General features: G+C 45.9%; 1 long non-coding RNA gene across 27 annotated transcripts in view; it reads left to right on the forward strand.

The window, feature by feature from the left end:
- LOC132664522 (uncharacterized) overlaps window positions 1–17351 on the forward strand; it is a 368888-nt gene that overhangs the window by 334260 nt on the left and 17277 nt on the right. For 22 of the 27 annotated variants that reach the window (XR_014136591.1, XR_014136587.1, XR_014136575.1 and 19 more), the window contains 2 exons: window positions 9745–9906; window positions 15610–16152. This is a non-coding gene — a long non-coding RNA (uncharacterized LOC132664522). Of the gene's footprint in view, window positions 1–9744; window positions 9907–11121; window positions 11189–12302; window positions 12416–15076; window positions 15232–15609; window positions 16153–17351 lie in introns of those variants that run through there. The other 5 variants (XR_013553437.2, XR_014136582.1, XR_014136576.1 and 2 more) reach the window with 5 other exon arrangements.

A 17351-nucleotide genomic window follows, 5' to 3' on the forward strand; every position in this document is an offset into this window, starting at 1 on the left:
TAGTGCTATGAATATTTTTCACAATAACAGTGATAATAAAATCAATGGTGAGAATATCAGGAAGGGCTGGGTGGCTTTGTGGGGTTTGGTTATTAATGGCAGAGGACTGTGCATTGATTGGCAGTGGCGGGGCGGGGGGGGATGGCTAGGGGCTGGGGCCAAGCTACCATTTTTCTTAATCACGTAGTGACCTCTTCTGGGGAACAAAAGAGGCAAGCAGGGCCTCAGCACTGGGGGACCCCTTACACATCTGCTCTGAGGCAAGCAATGATAGCACAGATGGTCCCAGGGGAGAAACTCTCAGGGTAGATGTTTGCCCTGGGCAACCAAATGGAAAACAAAAACAAATGAACTGAAACTGAAAATCATTTGCTCAGGAGCCCTCCCTGAGAGAGATATCATAGAGCTGGTCAAACTTTGGGGGCCCATTCCGCGCCTTGTGGTGAGGCCGTGGTCAGGCAAGCTGTCCACAACCAGGAACGTAAGATCAGCCTTGAGGGAGAATGGCTCGAAACAGGTCCAGATGGGAAATGTACTTTTGTGTATTCCTAAGTGGAAGAGAAAAGAAAGACTATCTCAGATATACAAAGCTAGGTTCAGAGTGAGGTCTAGTAGAGGAAGTGGGTTTTGCTCAATGGTCCTTTTTTGGAGGCAGGAGAGGGGCAAGCTCTTCCTATAGCCTTGCCAATTGGACTGAGAGTAAGACAAACCAGAAGAATGTTTGTTTGCTTGTTTGTTTTCTCCAACAAATGTCACCATATTCATCTGTTACTTCAGACTCTTGGAAGGAGAAAGAAGAACCTCCAGTAAGCCTTCTTGGTGACTCTAGCTACTACTGCAGTCCCCTTCTCTGGGTGCCTGCAGGACTTAAGCTGGGCTAGATGGCGGAGCATTTGATCAGACCTGGTCTGTGTTGGGCTGTCCTGTGCTACACATTCCCAAGAACACAGCCTTGTCCATGGCTTCCACATAAACTCATGGGCAGCAAAGTGCAGGTTGACGGGAATCCTATTGTCCAACCTCTTGTTGGATGGAGTCAGAAGAACTGGACTCAGAGAGAGGAAGGGTCTTACCCTAAGTCCAGGGACAGAAGGATGAGGCTCAGATTAGAATGGAGTCCTCCAACCAGTTAACAGTCATGTCCCCCCACTTCCCTCCAGCCCCCCCCCCCCCCGCCGCATACTAGTTGACTAGCTTTATTATTAATGCTTGTGTACTAGGTTGACTAATAGTATGGTAGCTACAACTTGTTAAGTGACTACCGCATGCGAGTCTCTGTCCATTCATTTATTTAGCAAAGATTTGTTGACTATAATGTGCTAGACACTGGAGATAAGGGTAGTGAGGAAAAAGTCAAAAGCTCTGCCATTGCCAGTGATCTCATCTACAAAGATAAAATGAAAACTGCAATCACCAAAGCCCAGGGATCGGATGCTGTAAGAAGCCGCCACGATAGGGTGGAGCTTTTAGTCCGGGGAGAGCCTCTATAGGGAGGTGGCCACTGTATTCATACAGTTGCTGGGACCTCACATCCCTGGGCTATCCTTACCTCCTCTGATTTTCTTACGCCCTGCATCCTCCACCAGCAAATCTGGTTGGCTCTGCATCTGAAATATGTCTCACCAGTTGGTGCCATCCCTCTTTGTCCACACACCCCCAGTCTCTTGGGTGCATTGCTGGGACATGATCTCCATGCTTCCACTCTTGCCTCCTCACGATCAAATATGTTCAGACAATTTGGGGCCATAACTTTGTCCAGGTCTTATACAGGAGAACTTCTCAGAGGCTTTCATTTATGAAAATGCTAATCAATATGCTGAATCTCCAAGAATAGAATAGAGTAGACAGCATATTGCAAACATATTTGGCCACAGCATGTTTTCTTATGGAGTATTTCACACAACTGCCGTCCCATAGAATGCACTCTGGATAACCCAGAAAATGTCTGTGAAAAGATATCGTATAAAATTATTATCCCACATGATGACCCAATGGGGGACGGAGACACTCACAACAGTTTTGTTGAACTGGGAGTCAGGCTGAGTAAGTTTTAGCTGCAGTTAGCTACTTTTGAGCTCTGTGGCCTTGGGCAACTTATTTAATCATTCTGAGCCTGGTTTCCTCATCTGCAAAATGCAGATAATAATTCCCGTCCTGTCAACTTTGCCAGGCCGTTTGGGAGAATCCAGTGAGATGATGGATGCTAGAGAAGGGGGCATCCCTTTGCCCCGCGAAACCAAAGCACACCCAAACCCAGTGCCATTACTGTGCTACCAGGGAGGCCTGGACAAACGTTAGTATTTCTGGTTACACCATCTCTGCATTTAGTCATGATCAAAGAGCAATAAATTAACATTTGGCTTATTTACTTGAGCAACTGAGAGTAAAAACCCAGGGAGTTGCTGGCCATGGGCTAGAAATCAAACAAAACAAAGAATTAATTGGAACTGTACAGAATGCCAGTCCGTGCCATGCACGGGAACAGGAAAGAAAAGCCAGATGCCTGGACAGAGGATGTAAAGAGCAGGGATTGTGTGAAAAGTCTCGGGAGGTAAGAGAACTTCTAGAGAGAAGCTATGAGACTGTAGCTTAAAGATTGATTATCATCTCCACTAATGGTGTTGACACAGTGCCCTACACCGAGTCACTGAATGGCACTGGGGGTGGTAACTCAGTGAGGGTCAGTGGGGCAGTGTGGCAACTCCTAACTGGCAAAGCTCTGAGTCTTTGTAAGGTGCCCATTCAGAGTACCTGGTTCAGACCAGGTCCGCAAGCTCTGCTGATGTCTCCTTCCGGACCCAAACGCTGCCAGGTTCTCTTTTCTCTGGGGCTTCGGGCTATGACCGACCAGGTGAACTTGGGCTAAGGACACTGAACTTCCAGACGAATTCACACTCAACAAATACAACTTGTGTTTCTGGGCCAAGCCTCTGTTGGTGATGATGACAAAGATGATGATAGAATTAATAATGGTCATAAAAAATAGAACATCCAGGGGCACCTGGGTGGCTCAGTCGGTTAAGCGTCCGACTTCAGCTCAGGTCACCATCTCGCGGTCCGTGAGTTGGAGCCCCGCGTCGGGCTCTGGGCTGATGGCTCAGAGCCTGGAGCCTGCTTCCGATTCTGTGTCTCCCTCTCTATCTGCCCCTCCCCTGTTCATGCTCTGTCTCTCTCTGTCTCAAAAATAAATAAAAACGTTAAAAAAATTAAAAAAAAGAATAGAACATCCATATGGAAGCTTAGAAAGTCACTCATATCCAACCCCCTCAAGGGGGTTGGATAAATAAATAAATGGCCGGTGTTCTTTCATTTTGTTATGTGCCCACTTATCAGGAAGTTTAAATCCAAAGTACTTTCTCCACCTACCCCCAAACCTTAAGATTGAGGCAACAGTGCCCCAGGCAAGAACTCAATCGAATGAAAAAGGTTTCTGTTTGCACAAAGTTGTTTACCAGGATTACTAAGCAAACAGGAGAAATGGAACAAAATGATAAAAACAATCTTTGGTGCTTTCCTGTGGGATTTTCTGAGGTCTTTCAAAGCATGTCCAGTGACTGGTGAAATTGACTTCTTGGAGGAAAGAGAAGAGGAAGGAAAGTGAACAAATTATCATGAATCTTGTCTCTTGTGGGTTTTAGGGCTGTAGCTGACCGTGGCTGCTCCCAGCCTTTGCTGAACATGAGTTTTTTGGTGTGACCTGTGGTTGGGTACATAGGCCAGTGGTGTTCCCTGGAAACATGGGTAGGCTGAGGCCAGAGAAAGCTGATAGAGTGGAGTGTCCTGGCCTTTCTCAGAAATGAGGGTTCTCTAAGTAAGAGTCCAGATGGTAGTACAACCAGGGGGGTTATCAGCAGTGGCACCCGAATTGCCTGGAGCAGGGACACAAATATTTAGGTAGCTGCTGGGTTTCTCACAACTAGGAGAATCTCAGCTTATGAAACAAACTGGCAGCTCATTATTGTCCCCGCTGAACAGATGAGGAAACTGAGTCTCAGAGATTACATTGAACCTGTTTAAGCTTACCCAGCCCCAACCCGGGACAGCCTGGATCCAAATTCAGACCATCTGATGCCATGTCCTGAGCTTTTTCCCTACAGTGAGGATCTGAGAAGCCTGACCTTTTCCACGCCACCCGCCCGCGATTCAGTGTGTTTGGCTTGTTGTCATTATCTAATTACTGGTTTGCTCTGAAGCTTGCCTTCATTTCTGGGCAGCTCCTGGGATGGAGACACATTCAGTAGTGACAATAGATGTCGTTTCTTGGGGTTGAAGAGTGACTCAGAGTGAGAAGATGGGTTCAATGACCCAAGGGGCCTTAGAACCCCTTGAATTTTGACGGCTCACAAACAGAGCACTTATGAAGTGTCAGGCAGAAGGCTGAAGGCCCTCAGCAGGAGCTCGCCCTTCCTTGCGATAATCTTAGGAAGTACACATCATTGTCATATCCACTTACAGATGAAAAGACTGAGGCTTACCGAGATTGACTTGTCGAAGCTTGCATAGCCAGAAGGCAGAAGAGCTGGGAATTGACTTGAGGTAGTCTGAGCACTTACTCCTGACTCTGAAAATACTTGTCGAATATTAAGTTGTTCTCAAAGAGGTCCTCTGACCAGCATTGACATCAACCAGCAATGTGTTAGGGATACTGAATCAGAAACTCTGGAGGTGGGGCCCGGCCCTCCGGGGTTGTAGCAGCCTTCCATGTATGCTGATGTACACTCCCATCTGAGAACCCCGTGACTATGCTGAACTGCTGTGCTCTAAGGGAGAAAGGACTCAGAGTACTGCAGGTGCCAGGTGAACGTAGACTTGGGAAGATGGCTTTCCAGGATGGGCTGTTGTTTTGGATTGTGGACCACACCTGAGGGAATAGAGCAAAGGCAAAAATCTCTCCAGAGAGGGCATTTGATGGGAAGAGAAGGGGGGATGGGGTGACCTCACAGCTACCTTCCAAGAATACAGTGTGTTTGTAGGACACGTGTCATTGATCCACTAAGGATCACTGAAGTCAAGTGACTTGGCCAAGGCCCTGGAACTAGTGACAGGTGATGGACTCAAAGTCAAGCCCCTGACTCCTTACGGGGCATTCTACCACTGTGTCTCCCCAGAGCATGGTGAGTCATAGACGTTTCAGTAACTCCCTCTGGATCATGAGAAGCTCTTCTCAGTAATGGTCACAACCTTCTCCTGATCACATAACCTGGAGTGAGGGAAGAATAAAAAGGACAGCAGGGCTGGTGGTTCCGGGAGGGAGGAAATATGAAGGGAGGGATTCAGAGAGGGGCAGAGAGGAGACAGGGAGACATCATGTTCTGGGAACCCAGGACTATCTCCTCATCTTGGCCATCATCGTCACCATTTACTGGGCTGTAAAATGCTCTAAAGTGGTGCCGCACAAAACAGGGTAGCACAGCTGAACTTGACTTTGATTCCTGGCTTTGCCGGTGACCCTACACAGTTTATTTAACCTCTCAGAGATTGGATCCTCATCTACAAAACGAGAATCCTCAGAATTCTGGCCTCATAGGATTTGAGGGAAATTCTAAGGGAGTTAATGTATGTAAAACCCTTAGCAGATTGCCTGGCTCATAATAGGTGCTCAATAAATGTGCACCAGACTTGGGAGTGTGGAAATAATTTCCCATTAATTTGCTTCCCAGGGATGGTGGTTAATGTCAGGAAGATATGCAAGTCTGGGCCAGAGCTGAATTCTTTTTTTTTTTTTTTAATGTTTATTTATATTTGAGAGAGAGAGAGTGTGTGAGCAGGGGAGGGGCAGAAAGGGAAGGAGACACAGAATCGGAAGCAGGCTCCAGGCTCCAAGCTGTCAGCACAGAGCCTGATGTGGGGCTCGAACTCACCAACCATAAGATCACGACCTGAGCCGAAGTTGGACGCCCAACCAACCGAGCCACCCAGTCGCCCCTAGAGCTGAATTGTTTGAGAGGATGTAGGGGGGGCTGAGGCTGCTACCAATGGATCACCTTATCTCTTTTTCCAGTACGTAGTGGATGATGAAATAAGAACATCTCTTTGAAAGTTCCCAAGTCATTCCCCTGTCCAGGGTGCTCCCACCCCTCAGTGCAGCCCTGACCCCACTCAGAATGGCCCTTAAGCCCTCTCCTTTCTCTTCCCCTTCCCTCCCTCCCTCGCTCTGGTTCCCTGGACATTGCCATGCAGACTTGCATCCCAGTTTTCAGCAGCATCTCACATCTGTCCATAAGAACGCCCACAGCCTACACCAGAACAACGGGGTGAGGGTGTAAGCTGTGGTGGGTCCCGAGAGGCGGGGCAGAGTGCCGGCACCCAGACCATCTCTAGCATTGAGAGAAGGAGGTTGACTCTATATAATCTCTCGCTCTACCTCTACCCATGTGACCAAGATGCTTGAGCTCATTCATAAAATAATAGGAAAAGCTAACATTTGTTTGAGCAGTTCACTATATGCCAGGCATCAGTCTCAGTGTTTTATGTGTATTTACTCAAATAATGCTCAACATAACCCTCAAGTAGAGCTACTGTTATAATCCCCATTTACAAATGAGAAAATGCAGACACGGAGAGGTTGAGTAACTTGTCCCGGGTCACGCAGCTGGCAAGTAGGATTTAAATGCAAGCGTTCTAATGACAGAATTTTCCCTCTTAACCACTATGTGATGCTGCTTCTCCAAAGGGGACAGCAGGCGTTCGTGACAGCAGAAAAGAGATCTTATTTCTAACATATATTTTGTTTAAATTGTATGAATATGAGTGTTATTATTAACTTGGTTCTTAGAGAAGTGCGTATGGCAAAGGTAGTTTACAAGGATTTTCAAGGGGTTGGAGTTGCTTTGGGATCAACTTTATTCCTGTGGCAAAAAGGCCAAGTGAGGTCTGGAAAAAAACACCCTGGGAGTTGTGATCTTGTCAACACACCCCCACCCCCACACCTCTGCTATCAGCAGAATATGAAAATGCCCATCTCAGTATGCCTGGAAGGGAACAGAAGTCACCCAAATGGAACATGCAGAAGGTGGGGTGTGTGTTAAGGCCAGGAAGGGGTTGCCCCCTAACAGAGCGCACGGAGAGATTTGAGCCAATGCCTTCATGTTCGCTTTGGGTATTTCTCAACATCAGCTAGTAGAGCCAATTCTGATACTGCCATCTTCCACACTCCACCCCAATACACACTTGTGTCTAGCCGAATGTCTGCTGGACATCTGTCCCTGCGAAAGAGAAGCTCCCTTAAGAACCTAGAGCACAGACTCAGTGTTTTATATTGCTGTAATTTCACGTGTAAAAGAATCACGAGAGACTGTATCGATCAGTTTTGCTGCGTAACAAAGAACCCTGCCCCCAGATCTCGGTGGCTTATAAAAATGAAGATTTATTTTCTATTTATGTCACAAGATGCCCACAGCTCAGCAGTAGTTGTGCTTCAGGCTGTGGGTTGACTAAGGGTCAGTTCCATTGGTCTTCTTGGTCTGTGATTGCACAGGAAGGAGCAGCCCCTATGCGCAGTGTGCTGTTCCAACAGAAGGCAGGAATGCAAGACACTGACTTTTTAGGTATGCGGTCACCTTACACGTTTGCAGCCACGTGGCCCATAGTCCACAGGCCAGAGCAATTCAGTGAGCCGAATCTGACAGTAGAGTAGGAAAATCGACTGGCCCTGTGTGGCAAGGATGTGAAAGCATAATCCTTTTACAGAAGACTGGTCTGTAATCCAAATTATCACAGGGATTTTTTTTAAGCATGCAATTCAAGGGCCCTTCCTCAGCTATTTTAATTCAGTAGGTCAGGGTAAGTAATAACCAGGAATAATAATAATAAAAATAATAATAGTAATAATAATAAAGATGGGACACCTGGGTGGCTCAGTTAGTTGAGACTCTCTGCCTCTTGATTTTGACTCAGGTCATGATCTCATGGTTCACAGGTTCGAGCCCTGTGTCGGGTACAGTGCTGACAGCCCAGAGTCTTTTTGGGATTTTCTCTCTCCCTCTTTCTCTGCCCCTCTCCAATTCACACACACGCATGTGTTCTCTTTCTCTCTCTCAAAATAATTAAATAAACTTAAAAAATAATAAGGATAATGACTGATATTGTTTGCCTTTTATGAGTTTTATGAGCCAAAAACTGTGTTAAGTGTGCATGTATGATGTTGTTTAATCCTTATGATCTCCCTTTTATAGGTAAAAAAGAGAAGCTTAGACATGTTCAGAAACTTCCCCAGGTTACACAGCTAGTAAATGGTGGAGCAAGGGCATGGACCTGTGGAGTATAACTCCTGAGCACCCCGAAGTCTTCTTCTGCTTCTCAAATATGCCAATTCTCTCCTGCCTCAGGGCCTTTGCACTTCCTTTCTCCTCAGCTTGAATGAAGTTTTCTCCCATTCATTCACTCATTTCTCAAGTTTCAGTAGAAACATCACTTCCTCAAAGAAGATGCCTGATGGACTCTCTTTGTGGGTCTCCTGGATTTTGTCAGCCTTATGTGACCTTCTGTGCTGCGGCAACTCGCTTGATGGGAGCCCAATCTCCTGTGCATCCTCTAGCCTCCTAACACCTCAGGCTGTCTCAGCTCTCCTCAGGGAAAACAGGAGATGGGAAGGGGCCAGCAGATAAGTCTCTCTCTGTTCCTTCTCCCGGATGGGCTCTCCAAGACCCGGTTGTCCCAGATGGCTCATCCATCTGAGCCATCAGCTCTATTTTCTTGCAAGGCTGGTGCCAGCTCTGTAAAACACCACCTTGCACGTGCTTTCCCTCATTCCTCCACTTCCTCTTGTCCTTTTCTCTTGCTGTCCTAGACTGCCTCGCCCAAGAAAGCATTAGCAAGTGAGATTTACTTCTGGGTTTGCTCTCTTGGGAGCCCAACCTGAGGGACCCCTTCCCATCTAAACTTGACCACCCATTTTTCTCCCTCCAGTACCCTAATCTTGTGTCTCACAGTGTTTTCTAGCACAACTATCCATCATATCTAATATATGTGGTTATGTGGTTATCTGTTTAACAACAACCTCTCTGCCTCCACGGTAAGCTCCATGAGACAAAGATTGCACAGTGTTGATTGCCATTGTGTTGCTTGTACTCAGTGGATGGCCTGCCCATAGCAGCTGCATAAATAATATCCAGAAATGAGTGTGCATGCCTGGGTTTGAATCCTTGTTCTGACTCTGTTACTTTGGCGAGTTACTAAAAATTCCTCAGCTTCGTTTTCCTTCTTTTTGTGGAAAAATGGGACGAGGTACCTACTTCAGACGTTCTGAGAACCAACGCTGGTGATAAACGTAGATGTTCAATAACTGATAATAATTGCTGATATTATTAGGCAAGGCCAGCCCCCAGCAATCTTTTCCTGTAAGGGGCCAGATTGTAAATATTTTAGGCTTTGTGGAAGAGATGATCCCTGCCACCAATTCAACTCTGTTATTGTCTGAAAACAACCATAGATGATATATAAACAAATGGGTGTGTCTGTGTTTTAATAAAACTTTATTTACAAAAACAGGTGACAGGCCATATTTTGGCCCTCAGGTTGTAGTTTGCTGACCCCTATACTATACGGTCTGAGCAGTGTCAATGTAAAGGCTTGTGCTAAGTCATATCAACCGACTGCAAATATTTCTGAACTTTCTAGGCAAGGCTTCTCCCTTGATTTCTTCTCCGTGTTAAAGATAAGCAATAGTTTCCTGGCAGTGACAGTGTACTTTCAGGGAAACCTTATTCTCGGAGTCTGTATTTGTTTATTATACCTCTCCAACAGGTGTGAGCGGTAAGAGACCTACCGTATATTTTCTCTCCGACTCTTTGTTTCCTGGTAATGGTGCACCTTCTCCACGTACACGAAGCTAGTCTGTGGTGAGAAAAATCAGCATTTGGAAGACCGGAACTTCGCTTGTCTCCTAAAAAGAACCTTACTTTTATGGTAAATGTTTTTAAAATATGTTGTTTCCTGCAAGAGATATTAGAGATAGTCTTTTTTTTTTTTAATTTGGTCAAGGCTTGAGAGAAGAGCAGATCTAGCCATCATCTATCTATCTATCTCTATCTATATTGACCCCAATATATCTATATTGATATCGATATCAACATCAATATCGATATTGATATCGATGTAGCTATATATCTAATGGGGTCGAGAGAATAAGACAAGTGTGCTTTAGAGAAAACAGTAGATTTTTTAAGCTTTGTTATGTATCAGGTATGTGAGAGGGGGCCAAGACACCACAGCTGATGGTTCATCAGGAACCACCCACAGGAGAATTGAGGTGCTATTAATAGGAGGAGAGGGAATTACAAATCGGAGCTGGGTGGGGCGGATATGAAGTGGCTGCCATATCTTACCCCTGTGAGCATCAGCGTGCCTCTCTTGTGCTGGTGAAAAAAGATGTTGTAAAGGGCACCTTGCCCATTGCCTGGTACAAAACAGAGCTGGACTAAATCTCTCTTTTTTTGTAATTATTAATAAAACAAGACACTCCACAAATCCTACCAAGGGTTAAGCCTACTTGAACTGATCACACGTTTGTTGGATTCTGATGCATATCACCTTGATGTGACATTGCAGACCCACGTTCCGCACATCTTTGTGTTCTCCCATCCTTGGAGTTTCGGTGATGACTCTCCTCATGGTTGCAATGTGGCTGCCTCTGCTCTAAGCATCATGTCTTTTCAGGACATCTTTTCATGCAGGATGAAAGAAAGCAGCTGGCAAAAAGGGCCCCCTCATTTACTTCCTTTGTGCTGGAGAAGGAAATCTTCCCCAGAAGGCCCCTTGCAAACTTCTCTTTATGTGCCATTGGCCAGAAATGTGTCACTCATCTGACCCTAAACTAATTGCTCCCAAAGGGGGTGTAGTAACCATGATTGGCTGAGAAGAACCATGATTCATCTACTGTGGCTGGAACTAGGAAAGAAGCGGCATGCTCACGGGCAGGGAGAGCCTGCCATATCTTTTTTGTCATTTCCTTCTCACGTCTATTTAGTTGACCAGTTCCTAACTCAGTGCCTGACCTAAAATAGGCACTCAGTATGGTTTTGTTGGGGGATGAGTAAGTAATACGTGAAGAAATAATGACTAGAATGTCCTCTCCTTGCCTTTTCCCCTATTTATTCTTTTTGTTTTCCTTATTTCTCCGAGTCTGAGAGAGGCAGTCCTGGAACTAGTCTTGTCCATGCAGATGACTCTTCCTAAACTTGGTAGCACGGTAAAAGATCAATGTGGTTCATCACACCGTCCATTTTCCACCTTTGGTATGCGTTGGTCAGTGTGGTCAAGGAGAGAACAGGGTAGGGGAGGCTGGTGGTGTGATCAAGGACTGACTGCTCAGCTATGACCAAGCCTGTCCTCAGCAAGACAGGGAACCATCAAAGTCCGATTCCCTTCATTCCTCTCTCTGGGCAATTTCCTATGGGTGTTCAAACTTTTCTATTAGAGTGTCAGTAAAATGACAGCGAGCTATGGAAAATGTCAAAGAGAAATGGTGTGGAATGCAGCAAGCATCTTGGAAGCATTTGTTATCAAGTATGTAATGAGATAATTATAAACCTCTTTCCACTTAGCTCACAGCCCAAAAGGTCTAATGCACACCCTTCCTATCACTTTTTAAATCTAGTTTGAATGAAGCACTGGGAAATATTTCTTTAAAGAGTGATCATTCTGGATTATTCATGATTTCAGTCTTGTTTCACGCCATTATTGGACCAAGGTGGGGACTTTGTGCTCAATTCTGGCGTATCTCTGGGAAGGAGAGAGGATGACGAGTGGTTCTTCATTCTGGGCGGCATCTGATCTCTATCACTTATTAGCTATGACATACTGGGCAAGTTGCTTAATAGAGCCAAGCCTCAATTTTCTCATCTACAAAATGGGATAATAATTGAGGGTGGTTCTGGCACAGACACTGCACAAAGAAAGGGGTGCAATAAATGCTATCTGTCACATGCTATCGTCATCAGTTTGCCACTGAAATGACGCGCACGTTTTACAAAGACGGCTGTAGTTGTCATCTTTGAAAACAAGACTATGCCGTTTGGGAAAACCCAAAGTTAGTCCATCCAACAACAGCCAGCCAATTGTTGTGATGCACTGTTTGTATTCTTGGCATGGTGCCAGGTGCTGCGGTTAGAATGTGTGAGGTGTGGGGTGGGGGGGCGCTTCATGTTGCTGAGAATGACTCTGACCAGTCAGTTAAGGGTGGTTAAAAAATGCCCATCGAATTTGATGCTTATTTTGCAGAAATGAAGGTCTTTGGGTTGAATCATGTCACCCAAAAGGGTCACTTCATATTGAATTGATTCTTAATGGGTTCTGTCTTGCAGTTGGGTGTGAAACCAGGAGCATGTGCTGTGGCAGCATGGAGAAGAGGGATGTCAGGCTTCACTAGACCTGTCCACCCACAAAGCCATTGTCACTTCAGGCAAGCCTCCTCACCATTCCAGGCCTCCCGCTCTCTAACACGAGCATTTAAATACCCACCCACAGCATTTAGATGGTTATTGCAAGTAAAAGATGAAATGATTTCATTGTAATTATTATTATGGTTACTTACTATGGTCTCAGAGGAGAGTTCTTTAAGATGCTGGAACTCTCTTGGGTCCAGGAGCATGAGAACGATTGTTCTTCTATGACCAATTCTTTCCAACTCTCCACATAAATCCAAACCAAATGCAAAAGGATATATTTAAAAACATTTCTTACTTGACCACCGGGAGCTCTGAATGGACTAGTGTAGAAGTTTGGGTCCTCTGAGAAGTACACACTAAGACAGGGTTAGATGCCCAAGAGGGTCATTGGAGGAAACACCTGTGAAGAGAAAGAGGGAGGAAGTAGGGGGAGGCAGGGAGAGACTTTAGACCCTGATGTAGGTCTCACACCTGTGAAAGGAGAGGAGGAAGGAAGGAGACCAGGCAGAAAGAGTCTGAAACTGAAGTACATTTCTAAGATCCAGTGTTTGGACAGAGACCAAATTGCCTATGAGAGCAGTTCCGTGTCCCAGAGAAATGAGCCTGGGCTTATACCCTCGTCATGCTTAGTCATTGGCAGGGAGCAGCCTGTGGGAGGTGTGACCTTGGCATGAACACAGTGGCGGATCCAGCACTGGGACATTCAGTCAACTATGTTTCCCATCTCAGGAGACGTGAGCAGTACATTTTCATGGCTACCCAGCAAACTGTGAGACATTTCCTCCTTGAGAACACATCGTAAGGACTTTGAAAAACAAACCAGAACATTTGTGATAGTATAGATTTTGCACCCCAAATCAATGTTCCATTCCCTTCTTTGACTTTCACTTCCCCCTCTGTTTCAGCTAGACCAATCATGTTGAAAACCCCCAGGTTTGTAGAGTTCCTCATTTGACAATTAAAAAAAATTTATGTGACTGAGTCACATGCGCTTCCTTTGTTTTATCTTTTCAATGAGTTGTTTTCATTTCTTGGGTTTTCTTTGATTTCATGTTTTTCCTATCTTTACCCATTTACCATCGCCTGTTCTTCATACTGTATTGCTGATGTCTGATGTGGTATTTGTGGAATAAATGGACCAATAATTAGTGAACGGGCTATAAGAGTCAAACCTTCTTCATGTCTGTGAGCTCCTTGGTGTCAGAGTCTTTGTCTTAGGGTGATGACATATAATGGAAAGGCCATAGGTTTTGTTCTATGCTTAGACACAAATCAGCTGTGTGATCTTGGGCAAATTGCACCACCTATGTGAGCCCAGGTTTCTTTTTTTGACTAATCAAGCCAATAATATTATCTATCTCGTTGAAATGTAAATGACAGGGTGATAATAAATGTAAAGTTCTGGGCACAGTGTCCAGCACGTTGGAGATGCTGAACAAATGACAGGTAATGAACGAATGGGCCTGAGGAATGTGTAACACATAATGTAATACGTAATACATAACTCATTAGACTTTGCTCCTTTCCCCGCCCTCCTGAAAGTCCCCTGTCCATATCTAGTCACAAAGGATCCAGGCAAGAACAGGTAGATGGATAAAGGGTTGGAACATAGCAGCAAACAGGCCAGTGTTGAGCACTTACTGTGTGTGCAGCTACTGGGCTAATCACTGTGAGACAAGTGGAGATGACTGAGGTATACTCCACGTCCTCAAAGAGGTGGCATTTCAACATGGCATTAGGTGTTTGAAGGTATTGATGGATGGACACCTGGGGTGCAAGACAGCATCATTATAGGATGAATAGGAATAGTGTTTTGGAAAATGTTGAGCAGACTGGGATGTGGGGAAACAGAGGGAAAGACATAGCTCGAAAGTTAGTTGAGAGGGGAATCCAACATGGCAGAGAAGTGGGGGGACCCCAAGTTCCCTCGTCCCTCAAACACAGTAGCATTGAGGCCAGAGGACTTGGAATTCCAAGAGTCCGGACTTCAGAGTGACAGAGACGTCTCCAGGAGCCCATGGGGACAACCTGGTGGGCCAATAGGTGCGTGATTGGGAACTGGGAGAGAGAAAACGGGCATAGGCACCACCCGTAGGAAGGGGAGGGATTCCCTTCTGCAGACAGAGGGAAGAGAAAGAGAGGTTGTGCAAGTGTAGGACTGTATTTGGACAAGTGAAAAACCACAGACTGGGGGTCAGGAAAAAAACAAAACGGAGAAAGAGCCAATCTCTAACTGCAGGCTTTCTCCCGACTGGGGCCCCAGCTGCCCTGTGTGTGCACCTGCGGAGGAGGGGAGGCAGCCCCAGGCTCAGTACCTAGCTCAGAGGTGCAGTCCGCAGTGGGAGAAAGCGATCCCCTCCCTGGAGTGCTGTGGGAAGAAGGTATATATCTGTTCAAAGGACAAAAGACCCTGCCTGCGCCCGCCAGCCAGAAGGCCATTTATCTGTGGGGTGGAACAGCACTTCCCAGGAACTGGGTGGGATGCGGGGAGCGGGACCCTTTAAGACATCTGGGTCTGAATCCCAGATGAGGAGCCCCAGGAAGAGTGCAGGAGACTAAGGAGGGGGTGGGGAAAAAACCCTGGCCGCTGGAGCCTGAGGCACTGTGAGGACAGCCTGAACAGAGTGGTTTGGGACACATGGTCCTGGGAGGAGAGACTGGGGTCTTGACATTTTTCTCCCCATCACCAGCAAGGTGGGGCTTCAGGGAACAACAGCAGGGGCACAGTGGAGGGGGTCCCCCTCCCCGGGCCTGGGAACTATGTATCTACCTGAGATTGACAGTGACCAATCAGACAGCCCCTCCTCCAGACCAGAGCTGCCACTGGATCCAAGGCACCCAGCGGGTTTGCATTTTCTGATTTAATTCTTGGACAATTCCTATTATACATATATGTACATATATATACTTTTTCCCCCCTTCCCTCCTCTAGTCTGGTTATTCTGGTTGCGGGGCGTTGTTTTGTTGGTTTGTTTAAGCAAACATATTTAATCTATTCTCTTTACACCTGTTCTATATCTCCTTCTTTATTTTCCTCCCTCCCTCTCTCTCTCTTTCTCTCTCTCTCTGTATTAAGATATATAGTTGCAATGTCTGGTCAGTTTTCTTTTCTTTTCTTTTTCCCCGTCCCTGTCATTTCTCTCTTTGTATGGGATAAGGCCTCTTGCCCACCACCACCACCCCCAATTTTTTTTTCATTCTTTTTTTTCTTTTTTTTTTCCAGGGCTACTTTGATGAACACATCAAAGCACACCTGGTGGAGGGTCCAAAACATCACTACAAGCACGGAGATAAAGCAACCAGAGTCACAACAACAGAGAGCACGGAACACACTCCGAAAACCACCTCCTGAGGGGCCGAGCCCTAGGCAGTGCGTGACCCCTCTTTAATATAGTAGTGCTCGCAGGCACGGGACACATAACAAGCTTTTAAAACACATAAGGGACAGAAAACTAGCCAAAGTGATGACACGGAAGAATTCTCCTCAAATGAAATTCCGGGAAGAAATGACAGCTAAAGAATGGCTCAAAACAGATATAAACAATATATCTGATCAAGAATTTAGAGTAACCGTCACAGAAAGTTAGTTGGGATCAAACCCATGAGGACTCTGAATGTCCAGCCAAGGAAACTGGATTTGATTCTGTAGCTACTGGTATGTCAATAAAGGCTCTTGAAGAGGTAAGTGGAATGACCCAGCTAGCAACTGGAAGGACAAAGTGAGAGTGAACACCCGAAAATGGCACGTCCAAATAACCCCAAAGCAGTGAGTCCCCATCTATGGGCTGGTTCACACACCTTTGTCAATTGCTTATTTGTCAATAAATAATGTCTTTATTTTCATTTTCAACCAATGCAGGGAATCTCTAATAATGAACCACTGGGCCTTGGCATCATTTTCACATGGAGGGTGAAGGTTTTAATCCCTGTTGTAAGTGAGTTGACCTCAGTAGAGGGTACAGAGATCTCCCTTGTTTACCAAGTCATATTTTTTCAATCAGCCCGCATTTTCTGAGCTCGTTACAAGTCAGGCACTGCGCTGAGGGCCAGGGTGTAAGGGCGAGGGCACCTGCCTGTTCTCGGGCAGTCTTCTCATTTGTTGGGAGAGGGACACAGGCACACACGTGACTGTGAGCCAAGAATGGAACTGACGGTAAGTGACATGGAAATCTGGTAAGGAAAACAGAGAAATAGAGACTGGGGTAGAGGAGAAGTTCTTCTTAGAGGCAATGGGGCTTCAACTTGAAATTCATTCAGGGGGTTCCGAGTGGCGGCTTCGAGGGGAAGCCCAGAATATTAGGAAGACCGTGTTATTTATATAGAGTATGAGAGTGAACCTTCTGGAGTCTGTCTGGGCAGTACAGATCCTGAACCCACTTCCTAGCTGTGTGACAGTCAACTAGAACAAGTCATTCTTGGTGCTCCAGTCTCCTCACCTGTAAAATGGCAAAACAGGGGGGAACACTCATAGGGCTGTTAAAAACGTAGAGCAGAGGTCAGCAGAGTTTTCCTGTAAAGGACCAGATAGCAACTATGTGAGGGTTTGCCGGCCATATGGTCTCTGTTGCAGCTACTGCACTCTGTGGGCAAATTTGTGTCTCTCCAAAACTCATGTGTTGAGACCTTGCCGCCCCCCCCCCCCCAATGTGATGGCATTTGGAATTGAGGTCATTGGAAGGTAATTAGGTTTAGAGGAGGTCGTGCGGGTGGAGCCCCTACAATGGGATTAGTGTCCCTAAAGGATGAGAGAGAGACTAGATCTATCTCTGCTCTTTACCTTTTGGGGACACAATGAATAGACAGCTGTCTGTGAAACAGGAAGAGGGTTCTCACTAGACAGTGGATCTGGCAGCACCTTGATCTTGAACTTCTGGGCTCCAGAACTGTAAGAAATATATATATATTTTTGTTTAAGCCACCTGGTCTACAGTATGTTGTTATGGCAGCCTGATATCCCTATGGTGG

The sequence above is a fragment of the Panthera onca genome, chromosome F2 (assembly GCF_046562875.1).
Source record: "Panthera onca isolate mPanOnc1 chromosome F2, mPanOnc1 haplotype 2, whole genome shotgun sequence".
Lineage (NCBI taxonomy): Eukaryota > Metazoa > Chordata > Mammalia > Carnivora > Felidae > Panthera > Panthera onca.